This window comes from Pleurodeles waltl, chromosome 1_2 (assembly GCF_031143425.1).
Source record: "Pleurodeles waltl isolate 20211129_DDA chromosome 1_2, aPleWal1.hap1.20221129, whole genome shotgun sequence".
Taxonomy (NCBI): domain Eukaryota; kingdom Metazoa; phylum Chordata; class Amphibia; order Caudata; family Salamandridae; genus Pleurodeles; species Pleurodeles waltl.
In genome coordinates, this window is record NC_090437.1 from 910,724,999 (window position 1) to 910,742,027 (window position 17,029).

Consider the following 17,029-nt stretch of genomic DNA (forward strand, 5'->3'; position numbering starts at 1 on the left):
TGGGTTTACTCGTGTGAATGCAGAATGAGAGACGTACATTGGTAAGTGCAGACCTATTGTCATTCAAAAATGCTTGTAACAAACTTTTGTTGGGCAGAACATGTTGCTTGTTTGCAAAAACAGCTGCTAGTTCACAAATACAGGTTTTGCCGATTCAATCCTTGTACTGTCACTCTCCTATGTGACACAATATCCATCACAAAATCTATTTTGAGGATGAGAAGTGCAGTATAACTCTGAGAGGAAAATGGGTCTTCAAAAACATGCTACCCACTTGTAGCTTTTCTTTTCTGACTAATATTTTTCAACCAAACTCAAATCATTGATTTAGTTTCCGGAAAGTCCATAAATTATCCACAAGAAACCCTCTTTTCAGCTGGAATAATCATCTATGTCTCCTTGCTGACAATTTGCTCATTTCTCTTGCTGAGCTATCAATTATCAATGCTCCTGCGAACACTCGCTACTTACAAAAATGATAGATAATATGTCCTGAGAACTCTGTAATGCACCACAGGCTGACAACACAAAGTTGGGAACGATTAAATGTTGTCTCTTTCTTGCCAATACAAAATAAATATGTGGCCGATGCTATCCCAGTATCGACATTGATTAGTAAGCATTACACAAGTATGATGAGCATGATTCACTCTTTTTCTTCATTCGCAGGCAAATGTTGCTTATACAAGCCCACGCAATTCATGCGTACATGCAGAAAGGCCCCCTTTGGCAGAAGATTTTAAATTATGCTAGACACCCCCTAATGTGGGTCAGTGCCTCAACAAAGCATGACGAAAACAGAAGATGTTACATATACAGGGTAGTTATGTACTTTGATTACAGGAAAGCTGACCTTAAACCAACTCTCTCAGCACTATCTCCTCTATCCTCTTATTCTTGATTACATAAAAATCGTTACTTCTATTTTTATTCCTGAGCACCAGTTTACAGGATATTGGGCCAGATGTAGAAACGAAACATTTTGCGACTTGCAAATAGCGAGTCATAGCGACTCGCTATTTGCAACTCGCAAAATGTTATGCAGTATGGTGTCTCAGACACCGACTGCGACTCGCTATGGGGTCGCAATGACCCACCTCATGAATATTCATGAGCTGGGTCGCAAATTGCGGCCCCATAGCGAGTCAAGGCACTCGCAAACATGGAGGCCTGCTGTAGTCAGCAGACCTCCGTGTTCGTGACTGCTTTAAATAAAGCAGTTTTTTTTTGTTGAAGTGTAGCCCGTTTTCCTTAAAGGAAAACGAGCTGCACTTAAAAAAAAAACGAAACCTTTAGTTTCGGTTTTTTTTCAGGGCAGGCAGTGGTCCCTTGGACCACTACCTGCCCTGAAAAAAATGTTTGGGGTCCATTCACAAACTGGAAGGGGTCCCATGGGGACCCCTTCCAATTTGCGAGTGGGTTACCATCCACTTCAAGTGGATGGTAACTGCGATACGATTTGCGACCGCGTACGCGGTCGCAAATGGTATTGCATCCCACTCAGACTCGCAAATAGGAAGGGAACACCCCTTCCTATTTGCGAGTCGGAAATGCATTTTGCGAGTCAGTCCCGACTCGCAAAATGCATTTCTGCATAGGAAACTCACATTTGCGACTCGCAAACGGCAGTTTTTGCCGTTTGCGAGTCGCAAATCGTTTCCTACATCTGGCCCTTTATACTTTAAAGTATAATACTTCCTATGTAGCAGTCAGTTTGGCGAAGCGTATTGAAAACAGTTAAATCATTGAAAATTGTATATTTGTTAAGATTTTTCGTTTCATTCAAAAAAATTTAAATGGCCCGTTATTTCAAAAGAATGGCAAGATGGATATTGTCTTTGGATAATGTTCCATTAAATGTCTAATTACAATTCTTGATGTTGCAAAGGTGGCTGTTCCCTGGACCACCTCAAGGTGGTGTCCAAGCTTGATGCTGTACTAATGACTTGTCTGGCAGCAGAAGACTAGCAAAGCCGCCTACACACTGGGCATGCCAAGGTGGGCATTTTGAATTTCACCCAAGCCTTGCATGCCTAACATTTGCTTGTGAGGCTATGGTGAGGACAGGCAGCCCTTGAAAGAAGTGAAAACTTGTTAATCGAATCTAAGAAAGCAATCAGCTTTCTCAAGAGCACTGTTGACAGTTTAGCTTAGTATCCCATCCCATCCCTTCTACTCTCCGTATCTGGAACTTCACAGGGTCAGACAGGAAAGGGCTGGCACGCAATACTCTAATCAAAGTATCTGAAAGAAATAAGGTGTCCTCTTTTTTATTTACAACAACATAACTAATTAGAGTTAATAATACAAAATCTACACCCAATGACTATATTTTTGTAAATGATAAATACTGCAAATAATATTGTCAGACAATATTTCTGCTAAAGGAAATTCTAACATACAGTCAGTTAGACAATGAGTAGAGGGCACAGTACCTGGCAGGGGCAAGGAATTCGTGGCAATCATTATTGTATCCCTTCCTTTCTTCATCAGAGTTTTCTACCTTTCGTTCTGTTTAGACTGAACTTGGATGGGTCAGGATGACTAGGGTTGTGCAAACTTTGCTCAATTTGCTTTGCATCATTATTTGAAGTTTTGAAAGCATTACATAAAAGTACACAAAACGTAAATCTTTCATTTACTGATATATGTTATCCCAAAATGCACCTTCACGTGAAATTTTAATGCAAGAACGCGTTTTGCACTTAAAAAATATAAAGCACTGTGATCAGCAGCAGCTTGTGTTCTGTTGCTCCTGTGTATTTGCCGTACATTGTTAACGCAAATAGCACATCTGCTGTATATTTCACAGGGAATGGCACACAATTATGTGAAGTTGTGAAATGCTGTAATTTTAGGAATTTCAATCGAGTGTTATGTGTAAATCCTAAACTTATCTTAATTACTTACACTGGTGCAATTTACATTTTTCCCAGGCCTATCCTTGACCTGTATTCCACCATGCTTCCAGCCTTCCTGCATGCAAACCTCTAGTTCCTTCGTGGCATTAACTTTATGGGTGTTCTCCCTTCCTCCTCCAACCATACTCAGAGTGCAGTTCTGCAAATGTCCACCATAGCTCCCTCCTCCTGTCACCCACCTACTCTGTAGGGTGAGTCAAGAGGTTTGGAGGTGCTGAGAAAAAACAAATCTCTACAATTTTCTGAATATCTTTTAATAACCTTTGATGATTGAGCTTGGTATTTGCATTCACAATTATTGAGGCACCCGGTGACCAGTCAAGGAAAACATGGTCTCCCAATGACCTATTTGAGCAACTCCACTTGTATAAAATGCCTTCTATGTCATGCCATCATACCACCATCACTACTCTAAGGAACGCTACCGCATTGTTTTCGTTTACTAGGATATTGCTTTTTGCCAGGACCATGAAAGAAGCATTACAATATAAATTAAATAACGTGGGTGCATAATACATAAAATAATATTCTAGAAGAAACCTCAAAGGCTTCCATCGTCTCCTGTCTTGGCTCAAATCCAAAGTTACCTTGATGTGCTGCTGATATTAGCCCACTCATCAGCAACATCTAAACCACTGTCTGCAAGCACTGTGTTTTTTTCCTGAGTTGAAATCAGTCTATAAATCAATGAAGCTAAAAGCAATAGCCTCTTCCTTAAAAAGTTTATTTAGAAATACATAAACATAAGCACTATTTGGGGGAGGATTTTAGTTCTTCCGAAGTCCAAAATCTCATCAGGTCCAACATACAAGTTCAATAAGTAAACCTGGGCTCACTCCATTGTAACTATGGCACAGATCAGCCCAGCTTAACTTAAGGAAACCTTAAGGAAAAGTGTGTAATGTAATTAGCAGAATTAAAACAATTAAACATTCAAAACAGAATTCAAAAGAACTTCTACAACCAATTTCTACAAAGAAATAGAGATTATGTAATAAAACTGACACCAACATCACTAAACTACAATGAAGGGAACTGGAAAGACATTTCTTTACGTTTATAGGGCAAAAGGTGCAAAGAAGCAGTAAAGCGCCAGTCAGAAGTCACTGTTCATGGTTGACTGGGTCCAGGCCCAGCTTCTGGCTGATCACAATGGAATGGAGGTTGAATACTCCAAACATCTCATCCCAGTCAAAGACTTTACCCTCAGAAACAAAAGTAAAAATCCTTCTGCGCCACATGGCTGTAGGCTGTAGCCAGTGAAGTCCTCACAACATCAGGTAGTCATTGGTTGAGGTCTTGCTAAAGCCATTGGTTTTGGTAGGAACATGTCTGAGTGTAAAAAAATAATATGTGTCTGCTGTCAAAGTCTTCTGGGACAGATACATTTTAAGCTTTTACCCATTCAAAATTTCTACCTTTGCACTTACCTCTTTTTTTTGCTCAAAATCTTTCTTTTGGATAAAGTTGTATCCGGCAAAATCCTCCCGTGGTCAGGCACCTTTGGTGGGATTCCCATGGACATTTCTGAGGTCCGGGAAACTCCTCTTGGCCATTTCTGAGGCTGATTTTACCCCAAGAACAGGGCATGGGGCCAGGACTAACCCCAGTAGAGCCCACCAACAGGGTCTAATCCAGGTCTAGCTGCTACTTGTCACTTAAGGAACAAGGGGCCAGATGTAGGAAAGGATTTGCAACTCGCAAACGGCAAAAACTGCCGTTTGCGAGTTGCAAATCGCATTTTCCTATGCAGAAATGCATTCTGCGAGTCGGACCGACTCGCAAAATGCATTTCAGAATCGCATTCCTATTTGCGATTCCTAGTGGTATGCAATACCATTTGCGACCGCATATGCGGTCGCAAATGGTGTTGCAGTTACCATCCACTTCTAGTGGATGGTAACCCACTCGCAAATTGGAAGGGGTCCCCATGGGACCCCTTCCAGTTTGTGACTGGACCCAAAAACATTTTTTCAGGGCAGGGAGTGGTCCAAGGGACCACTCCCTGCCCTGAAAAAATACCGAAACTAAAGGTTTCGGTTTTTTTTTTAAAGTGCAGCTCGTTTTCCTTTAAGGAAAACGGGCTACACTTAAAAAAAAAAAAACTGCTTTATTTAAAGCAGTCACGAACACGGAGGTCTGCTGACTACAGCAGGCCTCCATGTTTGCGAGTGCCCATAGTCGGTATGGGGCCGCAATTTGCGACCCACCTCATTAATATTAATGAGGTGGGTCATTGCGACCCCATACCAACTCGCAGACGGTGTCTGAGACACCGTTCTGCATAAAATTTTGCGAGTTGCAAATAGCGAGTCGCTAAGACTCGCTATTTGCGACTCGCAAAATGCTTCTTTACTACATCTGGCCCAAGGTCTTTTGTACCTAGTGGAGCCCCTGTAGCCTCACAGGAGGTCAGCCAATGGACAATTGGGCCCATATTTGTACTTTTTTTTTTTATTATCAGAAAAAGAAACATCTGTACACAACAAGATACATTGTCACTTTCAGAAAATGAAACAAAAAGAAAAATCAGCCAAACTTGTCTAAGAAATAATTTCCCCAGATCGGAGAGAACTTTTTAACACTACCTATTCTACTAGCATATCTCATCTCCTGAAGTCTAACTTGCACCATCCTATTATACCACTCTTGACTAGTAGGAGATAATTCAGACCGCCAATTTCTCACCAAAAGTGACCTAGCAACCGCAGAGGCTATAAATACGAGCTTCTCCCATCTTGAAGAAAGTCTTGCCTCGGGGTCGTAGCCCAAGCTCAATAACCGAATGCTGGGAGATATGGGTACCAACGCAATAGTTGTTAAAATTGCAAAAACACCCTCCCAGTATCCCTGTATACATCGGCATGTCGCAATCGTATGGATCCAACCTGCCACTCCTACTTCCTTGCAGCGAAAACACATATTAGGATAGCCAGTCCCCATACGAGATAGGGCTTGCGGGGTTCGATACAATAACCATTTACTAAAAAATATCACGGAGAAATTCAGGCGATTAATAGTCTCCCAGTAGTCACCTGAGACCTCTATGCCCTCCTGATTAGCCCATTTCATCTGAGCTCTTATCCCAAGATCCACTTTGACCCTTTCTGGCAAGAGCTTTCTCCATGACCCTGCATTCCCTATCCGCGAAGGTCCAACTAATTCTGTTACCAATGATTGGGCATTAATGATGGAATTAACATCCAAGTCCCTTAAAACATGTAACAAAATATTATAAGATCCGACCAGCAAAAAATCATTGTTGACAGTAATCATGATTTTCAATGGGGCTTCCCAGTTGTCCTCAGCACGAAAATCTCCAATCTTACTAAATCCAGCGCGCTCCCACCTCTGTACCAAGACTTCGTTAACCTGGGTCCCAGAGTGTAGAAAAATCTGTGAAAGTGGAGTGTCAAAATGTACAGAGGGGATTGAATATTTTCTGAAAAAAATCCAATCTTTTCTTGAGAAACCATTTAAGAATTTTATAACAAACTTTTTTAGGCGATTTCGTCAAGAGGGCTTGGTTCCGGATCTTATGCTCCCTACATATTAATACCCGAAAATCAATAAAAAACTTGGAGCCCACGGAGTAATCTAATTTAAAACTAGCAGAATAGTGTGCAAAAAATGCATAATAATAATCTTTTAGATTTGGCAAGGCCAGTCCCACCTTCTCCTTATCGGCGTACAGTATACTCAAAGCGGCTCGAGCCTTTCGGTTCTGCCAAATAAAGGAGAGAAATAGGGATTCCAGTTTTTTTTTTTTTTAAAGTTGCGTTAGGACACACGGAATAGCCACAAACAAGAAATTGAAAAGTGGTAAAATTGACATTTTAATTCATGCGATGCAGGCCTAATATAGAGAGAGGGAGAGGCCTCCAACGAGTCAGCAGAGCCTGAGTTTTCTGAAGTAAAGGAGCGAAATTCAACTCATAGAGATCACTTATATTGGACGAAAAATAAACCCCCAAGTATCTTTTTGGATTGGGATTTACACATTCTCTTAATTCAGGAAGAAGACAACTAAGAGAAGTACCACAAAGAATAATGTTAGTCTTGCTCCTATTAATCTTATAGCCACTGATTTGCTGAAATTCATTAAATAGATTGAAGGCCGCTTCCTGAGAAGTGTGTTTTATGTCTAAGAACAGAATGATATCATCTGCATAAAGTTTGATCTTTCCCATTGATTTTAACGGTGGTTGAATTTGAATATGTTGTCTAATTTTAATGGCGAGTGGTTCAATAAAAAGGGCAAATAAAATAGGGGATAATGGGCACCTTTGTCTAGTCCCACGTTGTATTTGAAGTTGTCCGACACACTTTGAGTTTATAATAATATTAGCCTCAGAGTTTGAGTACAACCTTTGAATTAATTAAATAACTTGAGTAGGTACCTTATAACTAGATAAAATTAAGAAAAGCGTGTCCCAAACAACCAAATCAAAGGCTTTGTCCGCGCCCAGCAAAAGAATAATGGCAGGGACTCTATTAGTAGTAAAATAATCGAGAGCCTCAGCTAAATAGTGTGTGTTTGTAGCCAGTTGTCAGCCAGCCACAAAACCGTTTTGATCAGAATGCACCAATTTATTAATTACCCCATTAAGCCTCTTAGCCAGTAATTTTGTAATTATTTTATAGTCTGAGTTTAACAACGAAATTGGACGGTAAGCGTTTGGATCCTCCCTATCTTTATTTTTCGTAGGGAAACTAACCACGTTCCCTGAATGCCAGGTTTTGGGGATTTCTTCGCCCCGTAGTAGACCATTTAATAGTGCCAAGAACTCCTCAGCAAATGCATTTATAAAGGTTTTATAGAACTCAGCCGGAAAGCCGTCTGGTCCACAGGGTTTCCCTGTGGGAAGATTCTTCACGACGTCTAGAAGTTCTGGCTTTGTAAATGGTTGAGACAATGCCACACAATCCTCATCTGAAAGGGAAGGAATATCAAGGCCCATCAGGAACTTCTCAATGGTCCTGGAATCTATAACTGAAACATCACTATGGATTTGTCTATAATGTTCCAACATAATTTTGTCAAGGTCTCTGGGGTCAGTACGCCTAACCCCGGTGACCGGGCATCTAAAAGCGTGTATAACATTGCCAGCAATACCATCTCGAGCTTGCCATGCCAAAAATGTTCCCGTAAAATTACTTTCTTCGTAAATCTTCTGTTTATAGGACCCATATTCTATATCAATCTTTAAAAAAAAATCCCGCCAGCGCTTTCTTGGCAGCTTCGAAGGCCTGCCTATTAGTATCCGAAGGGGCATACAAATAGGTAACTAAACACTTTTGAACTACATCTTCCAATACCGCTGGGGTTGAAGACCCCTGATTGAGTTGAAAGAAATCCCTTATTTCAGCCTGTAAAGTCTGTATCCACCCTTCTTCCGACAAAAGGCAGAGGTTAAAAATCCATCTTCTAATCTGGGGTATATGAACTGTATAATGGAAAGAGATTTCCAGCAACAAAGAGGCATGGTCTGAGAGACCAGAATGCTGGACCGATTGAGATCGATAGCACAATGTTTCAGAGATCAAAAAAAGATCTATGCGCGGGGAACTTTTATACCGCGAGGAGATGCAGGTATATTCCCTCACATCGGGGGTGTTTGTCCTCCAGGGATCACATAGCGCCAAAACCTTAACATAATCTCGAAAGATCTTTGCTACTTTAGGTTTGCACTGTCTTTTACCTTTTACGGTAGTGTCTATAACTGGGTCCTGAAGAAAGTTGAAGTCCCCTCCAATAATAATTTTCCCTTTCAACTGCAAAAGGGAGTGAAACAAGGCTATATAAGGGGCTAGATCGTCCGTCAGAGGAGCATAAAAACTAACAAAAATAAATCTCTCCATTGCGACTAAACACTGAACCCAGCACAAGCGCCCCTCAGGGTCAGAAAGAAAGTCCAATGGTTGTGCATTCAGGACTTTAGCTAGAAAGTCTGCCACCCCTCTATGAGCTGCTGAAGCTGCCGCAAGCACTTTAAAATCAGCTATTTTTTTTAACATTTGAAAGCCCGAAACTTTATTAAGTGGAATATGGGTTTCCTGAAGGAATATAACTGAGGGATTAAAAGCAGATACCCTCTCTTCAATAGCGGACCTTTTCCTATGATTATTTAATCCATTAACATTCCAGGATAGTAATCTTAATGGCAAAAGAGATTTTGTCATTTTATTATATCTTGAGTTAGTGTGCCTATGGCCCCCCCTGATCTTGAGTTAGATACACTAACCAATCCTAACAATCCTTTGCAGTGACAAAAACAGATCCTGATATCCATACCTCTGCCCCCACTCTCCCCACCCCCACTTCCTCCCCTTCAGTGGCCCACACCTGGAGCCCTCCCGCCCAGACAGCCAGGGGCCACATCCCTCCCCCACCCGCTGTCCCACTTCTTTCCTAATGAGGTGCCTTGTCATAGAACCCTAGGCCAAAGACTAGAGAGAGAAAATTAGAATAGTCTGTCCATGCCCTGTGGTGAGAAAGAAAAAGAAAAAAAAAGGGGGGGGAGGGTCCCCTACAGTGTTACTACCCTCATTTTCAGTATCCAATATATCACCTTGTAGTCTTTATTATTAGAAATGGGTTATTGGTAGGGCAGGTAGGTACCTACACCTAGCAATAAGCCACTAACCTCCACCTAGGTACAGTTAGGTCTCAGTAAATTAATCCCAGCTCAACCCTTGGTAGCTTGGCAACGAGCGTCAAGGCTTAACTTAGGAGACAAAGTGTAAAGCATTCAAATATCACAAAACAGTAATTAAATAAAACACAGGAAACAGTTTAAAAATCCAAAACCAATTTATAAAAATAGTTTATATTTTTATCTTTAAAATGACACAAAAACGATTAAAAGCGGTTCAGGGGAACCGGAGATATGAATTTTTAAAGAATTATTACTTTTCTAGCGCTTACAAACAAAAAGCGCCAATCGGGTCATCTGGTTGCACCTCGACCGGGGCAAAGTCAAACTTTTAGGCCGACCGCGATGGAGCCCTGCTCGGCTACAGGTCGCGGGAGGCCTCGGTTAAAAAGTTACCTTCTGACTTAGGGCCTCATTATGACCCTGGCGGTAGAGAACCGCCAGGGCCAACGGGGGCGGGAGCACCGCCGACAGGCCGGCAGTGCTCCCTTGGGCATTCTGACCGCGGCGCTTTGGCCGCGGTCAGAAAGGGAAAACCGGCGGTCTCCCGCCGGTTTTCCACTGCCCCTAAGAATCCTCCAAGGCGGCGCAGCTCGCGGCGCCGCCGAGGGGATTCTGACAATCCTTACCACCATCCTGTTCCTGGCGGCTCGCCCGCCAGGAACAGGATGGCGGTAAGGATTGTTGTGGGGCCCCTGGGGGCCCCTGCAGTGCCCATGCCAATGGCATGGGCACTGCAGGGGCCCCCGTAAGAGGGCCCCGGTAGTATTTCACTGTCTGCGTAGCAGACAGTGAAATACGCGACGGGTGCAGTAGCACCCGTCGCACCTTCCCACTCCGCCGGCTCGATTACGAGCCGGCATCCTCGTGGGAAGGGAGTTTTTCCCTGGGCTGGCGGGCGGTCTTTTGGAGACCGCCCGCCAGCCCAGGGAAAAACTCATAATACCCTCCGTGGTCTTTTGACCGCGGAGCGGTATTATGGAGGGCTGAATTCTGGCGGGCGGCCTCCGCCGCCCGCCAGAATCAGAATGAGGGCCTTAGTCTTTATTTTGAAGATTTTCTTCAGCGGGACGAACCTGCCAGTCGAATCCGACCTCCTGGAGCCCTTGTCCGGATACGCGATGCTGGATTCCTCAGTGGAGATTTTTACCTTCGGACTTAGTCGTTTTTTCGAGGTGAAAATCCTTCGACCGGGGTAAACCTGGATCTTGATCCGACGTCCATGGAGCCCTTCTCGGATACGATGGCAGGGAGGTCCCGGTCAACTTTTTACCTTCGGACTCAGTCTCTTTTTCGGATGTTTTTCTTTACCGGGACGAACCACGAAGTCAGGCCGGGTCGCGGTTGAGGCAAGCCGGCTAGAATTTCCGCGGCGGGTCGGTCCCTCTCTGGAGCTTTTTTACAAAATTTGTCAAATCTTCTCCAAACTTCTGGGGCTTCACCCAGATGTTCTTTTAAGGTTCTTTTGGGGTCCACAGCTCACCCCAAGGGTCCAGAAGTTCTGTGATGGTCCTTGGGGGGTGCGGACTTCAACTCCCAGAATGCACCTGGCGCAAACTCCTTTTTGGCCACTGGACAGTGGTCAGCTGGTCGCTTTCTTCAGGAGTTGGTGCAGGGGACTCTGGTTAGCAATTTTTCACCTGTAGCAAACAGGGAGTTCCTCCTTGAACCAGTTGAAGCCAGGCAAAGTCCTTCTTGTGGTGAAGCCCAAGTGTGCAGCTGGTGCAGTCCTTCTGAGTGCAGGTTCCAGGTGCAGGCCAGGGGTCCAGCAGGGCAGTCCTTCTTCTCCTTAAGTTCTTTCTTCTTGAAATTTGGTGGGGATCTGAGGTGTGGGGGCAGGTCTGCCAGTTTTATCCTTGCTCCTGGGTGAAAAGCAGGGGGGTCCTGGTCCTCCAATCAGGTACAGGGTCGTCCCCCTGTGATGACCACTTCCTGGGAAGTGTGGCAAAAATCCATCCCAAAAGGCAACAGTCTCTAAAAATCCAACATGGCTGAATCTGATTTTTGGAGGTTACATCTGGGCTGAGCCCACCCACTGGTGTGGCTAAAAATCATAAACACACCCCTCTCCTGCCCTCTCCTAATCTAATCAAGGGGGCACATAGTTGTCTGGGGTTGCAGGATGTGGGGGTGTTGCTGGGTGCTCCAGATGTCCTTCTCTGCCTTTGAAGACCAGTTTGGCAGCCCTCCCCCTTCCTGCCTCACCATCTGCTGAGGGGAGATTCTCTCCCCCAAGCACATTCCTTTGTGTGAAGCCAGGCCACTTCACACCTCATCAAGGCAGCCTGGCAGAAGCTGCTGCAGGCTGGCCAATCAGAGCACAGCAGCAAAAACAATGCAGAGCTGAAATTGGCAACTTTTTAGGTAAAGTCTAAACTTTTTACCTGAACAAGTTATATTAAATCCAACAACTGGAAGTTGTGGGATTTATTACAACAATTAATTTGATACCAAATTCTTGGTATGTAACATTTAAGGAGACTTTAAAATTTAAAATAAAGTCTGCCCATTCTAGCCTATGAAGGCCATTTACTTCAATGAGGGAAAAACGAATTTGGCTGTTTTTACCTCACCAGGGCTTATAAATCTATTTTTATAAAGTCCCTGCTTATAGTTACATGGCACCCAGCCCTAGGGGCACATAGGGCACACCTTAGGGGTGACTTATATGTAAAAATAAGGTAGTTTAAGACTTTGGAAGTACCTTTAATTCCAAAGTCGAATTTGCATATAACTTTAATTTAAAAGCAGCCAGCAAGGCAGGCTTGCTTTTAAAATGACACTGGGCACCTCAGCAGTGCACCTAGGTGTGCACCACCTATGCTGTGGTCCCTAAACCTACATGCCCTACCATATACTAGGGACTTATAGGTAGGTTAACTTAGCCAATTATAATTAGCCTAATTTGCATATCCATTTTACACAGAGCACAGGCCCTGGGACTGGTTAGCAGTACCCAGGGCACCATCAAAGTCAGGAAAACACCAGCAAAAAGAGGAAAATGGGGGCAAAAAGTTATGGGGCCTCTGCAATCAGCCCTGTTTTCTCACACAACCCCCCCCAGCCCACACGCCCAGGAGACTCAGCCCAACCCTGGGAGAGTCTTCCTGGCTTGTTAGGCGAGGAAGACAGTGAAGAAAACTGGCTGTCCCTTTGCAGGGCCTACTCTGCCTTATATCCTCCTGTCAGGGTCACTCCCTGTGGGTAGTGAAACCATCCCAACAGAAAAAGGACCCAACTCAAACTGAAACTTTCCTCTAGGGGGGTCTTCCTCCTTTCTCTCTGCCAACTTGGGTAGTGAGGTGCCCACCTCCCCTACTCCAAACTTTGCTAGGGCAACACCTAGCTTACCCAAAGAGGTCACCCAACACTTGAGCAACCCCACCATTACCAATAGGGTCAGGGGGCCTACTTTGCTATTGGCCCTGGGGTCTGCCTCCCAGGCCAAGTACATTGCTGCCAGGAAGGCTAGCACCCAGCAGAGGCTACTGACAGCTGTCAGTACCCAGAACCACACCCTAAGCTCTCCACTGACAGGTGGCTGAGCTGCTTTAGGGGCATCTTTGGGGTCCTGGCACCCCTCTTGCTGTCTAGAGTGGTGGGCTACCACCTCCTGTGGCAGACACCCTCCTTCCACTCTCCCTTCTGTCAGTGCAGGGGCAACACCTTGCATCTTGACAGCTGCCTGACTACTCAGGACTTCCTTGGGGTCAGGTGAGGCCTCACCAGTGCCAACTCTGGGCTCCCCCCTTACTGGGGCAGAAGGCCCTTGGCTCTCTGGAACTCTCTTTAAGAGTGGCCTACCCTTCCTTTTCTTCTTTCCTTTTCTTGGGGACCCCTGTCTCCTAACTGTAGGGACTGACTCCCCAGGACTTTGGGTTGGGGGGGCGCCCTGGGCGACCACCCCATCTGTGACCAGACTCACCTCTGGGAGGTCATTGCCCAGGATACAATCTAGGGGAAGGTCAGCACTGACTACCACCCTAATCCAGTCAAGGATACCCTCCCTCTCTAGGGGCACTATGGCTACAGGTTTGGAGGTGACCTCCCCTGGGGCTATCCTGACTTTCTTTGTCTTTCCTGGGACATACATGTCTGGGGTCACTAACCGGTCACTCACTATAGTGTGACTGGCACAGGTGTCTCTCAGGCCAGTGGTAGGGATCCCATTCACTTGAATGTGGTGGAAGTGCCTACTCCCACCCTCAGGGATCACCAGCTTACCATCTGGTCCTGTCTCCCAGCTCAATGCTAGGAGGACTTCATCATCTGAGGAATCCTCCTCTATGGCTACACTGGACAGCCCAGTGCTAACCACCTTCTTCGGACAGGCTGCATCTCCTCTGAAGTGACCTGTCTGCTGACAGTCAAAGCAAGCCCTACTGTCCAAGAGCTTTTTTAACCCTGGGTCTAACTGTCTCTGCTGGTCAGAGTGGGAGTGGGATTTACTCTCCTCCTTCTTAGGGTTCTGGGGTACAGAGGGAGTCTCTGTGGTGGGCTTACCACCTCCCTCCTTAGGTTTTTGGGGACCTGTCCCCCCCTTCTTGGAGTCTCCCCCCTGGGACTTGACAACCACCCTGGTTCTCAACCACTCATCAGCTGCCTCCCCTAGCTCTCTAGGGTTGGTCTGCTTAGAGTCCACTAGATGCTGGCGTAACCTTTCTTGGGTACAATTGGTCAAGATGTGCTCTCTCATGATTAGATTGTATAACCCCTCATAAGTATTTACTTTGTTGCCAATAATCCAGCCCTCTAGTGCCTTTAGTGAAATGTCCACAAAGTCAACCCAAGACTGGGTACTGACCTTCTGGGTGTCCCTGAACTTCATTCTATATTGCTCTGGGGTCAGACCAAACTTCTTGGCTAAGCACCTCTTCATAATAGGGTATGAATCTGCCTCTTCCCCCCTTAAGGTCAGAAGCCTATCCCTCCCTGAGTTGGGGACCAACTCCCACAAAAGGGAACCCCAGTATTGAGGCCTAACCCTTCTCATTTGGAGTGCCCTCTCAAAGGCCCCCAGCCACTTATCTATGTCATCCCCCTCTACATAAGCAGGAACTACCCCCTTGGGTAATCTGGGGCAAACTCCCCCACCCATGGACACCTCAACTTCTTTATCGCTGCCTCCATCTCTTTTCTCTTTGTATGCCCACTTTTTCTTTTCTAGGGCCAGCTTCTCTGCTTCCAAAGCTATGTATGCTAGCTGGGCCTCCAGCTCTCTTTCTCTGATGGATGGGTTCTCTCCTCCTGAAAGGACCCCCTTCCCACCACTATCTTTGGGTCTGCCCCTAGTGACTGTATTTACTGAGGACCGTTCTTCCTCATCCTCACTTAGGCTCAGATGCCTTCCCTCCCCTGAGTGGTTAGAGCTTGCACCCTCCCTTCTTTCTCCCTCCTCTGAAGCTTCTTCTGACTCTTCCTCTTGGGCCTCAGCCCATGCTGTCAGGGATGTGATCAGGATTTGCTTCCTGAGATCAGTGGTTGCAGTCAACCCTCTTTCAATACACAACCCCCTAAGCTGGACTACTGTCAGTGTGGGTAGGCTAGCCAGATCAAGCTCCATGGTTCCCTAGTTTTGTGTCAACAAAAACTTTTTGCAAAAACTGGAAACAAGAATTTAGAAAAATTACAAAAATTCAATAATTGAAATTAATCCAAATTAAAAATTAAAAACAAATTTTGCACTAGGACAATTTAAAGGATTTTTTATTTGTTTTACCTAAAACTGTAACGTGATATCGAACACAAGTACAGGATCCCGTCGCTGCTTCCAAAAATGTTGGAAAATGGGTTATTGGTAGGGCAGGTAGGTACCTACACCTAGCAATAAGCCACTAACCTCCACCTAGGTACAGTTAGGTCTCAGTAAATTAATCCCAGCTCAACCCTTGGTAGCTTGGCAACGAGCGTCAAGGCTTAACTTAGGAGACAAAGGGCCTGATTCTAACTTTGGAGGACGGTGTTAAACCGTCCCAAAAGTGGCGGATATACCACCTACCGTATTACGAGTCCATTATATCCTATGGAACTCGTAATACGGTAGGTGGTATATCCGCCACTTTTGGGACGGTTTAACACCGTCCTCCAAAGTTAGAATCAGGCCCAAAGTGTAAAGCATTCAAATATCACAAAACAGTAATTAAATAAAACACAGGAAACAGTTTAAAAATCCAAAACCAATTTATAAAAATAGTTTATATTTTTATCTTTAAAATGACACAAAAACGATTAAAATCGGTTCAGGGGAACCGGAGATATGAATTTTTAAAGAATTATTACTTTTCTAGCACTTAGAAACAAAAAGCGCCAATCGGGTCATCTGGTTGCACCTCGACCGGGGAAAAGTCAAACTTTCAGGCCGACCGCAATGGAGCCCTGCTCGGCTACAGGTCGCGGGAGGCCTCGGTTAAAAAGTTACCTTCTGACTTAGGCGGTCATTCTGACCCTGGCGGTCAAAGACCGCCAGGGCGGAGGACCGCGGGAGCACCGCCGACAGGCCGGCGGTGCTCCAATGGGGATTCCGACCGCGGCGGTAAAGCCGCGGTCGGACCGGCAACACTGGCGGTCTCCCGCCAGTGTACCGCCGCCCCATTGAATCCTCCAAGGCGGCGCAGCTTGCTGCGCCGCCGAGGGGATTCCGACCCCCCCTACCGCCATCCAGATCCCGGCGGTCCGACCGCCGGGATCCGGATGGCGGTAGGGGGGGTCGCGGGGCCCCTGGGGGCCCCTGCAGTGCCCATGCCACTGGCATGGGCATTGCAGGGGCCCCCGTAAGAGGGCCCCTAAATGTATTTCACTGTCTGCTGCGCAGACAGTGAAATACGCGACGGGTGCAACTGCACCCATCGCACAGCTTCCACTCCGCCGGCTCGATTCCGAGCCGGCTTCATCGTGGAAGCCTCTTTCCCGCTGGGCTGGCGGGCGGCCTGAAGGCGACCGCCCGCCAGCCCAGCGGGAAAGTCAGAATTACCGCCGCGGTCTTTCGACCGCGGAACGGTAACCTGACGGCGGGACTTTGGCGGGCGGCCTCCGCCGCCCGCCAAGGTCACAATGAGGGCCTTAGTCTTTATTTTGAAGATTTTCTTCAGCGGGACGAACCTGCCAGTCGAATCCGACCTCCTGGAGCCCTTGTCCGGATACGCGATGCTGGATTCCTCAGTGGAGATTTTTACCTTCGGACTTAGTCGTTTTTTCGAGGTGAAAATCCTTCGACCGGGGTAAACCTGGATCTTGATCCGACGTCCATGGAGCCCTTCTCGGATACGATGGCTGGGAGGTCCCGGTCAACTTTTTACCTTCGGACTTAGGGGGTTATTCTAACTTTGGAGGAGGTGTTAATCCGTCCCAAAAGTGACGGTAAAGTGACGGATATACCACCAGCCGTATTACGAGTTCCATAGGATATAATGGACTCGTAATACGGCTGGTGGTAAATCCGTCACTTTTCCGTCA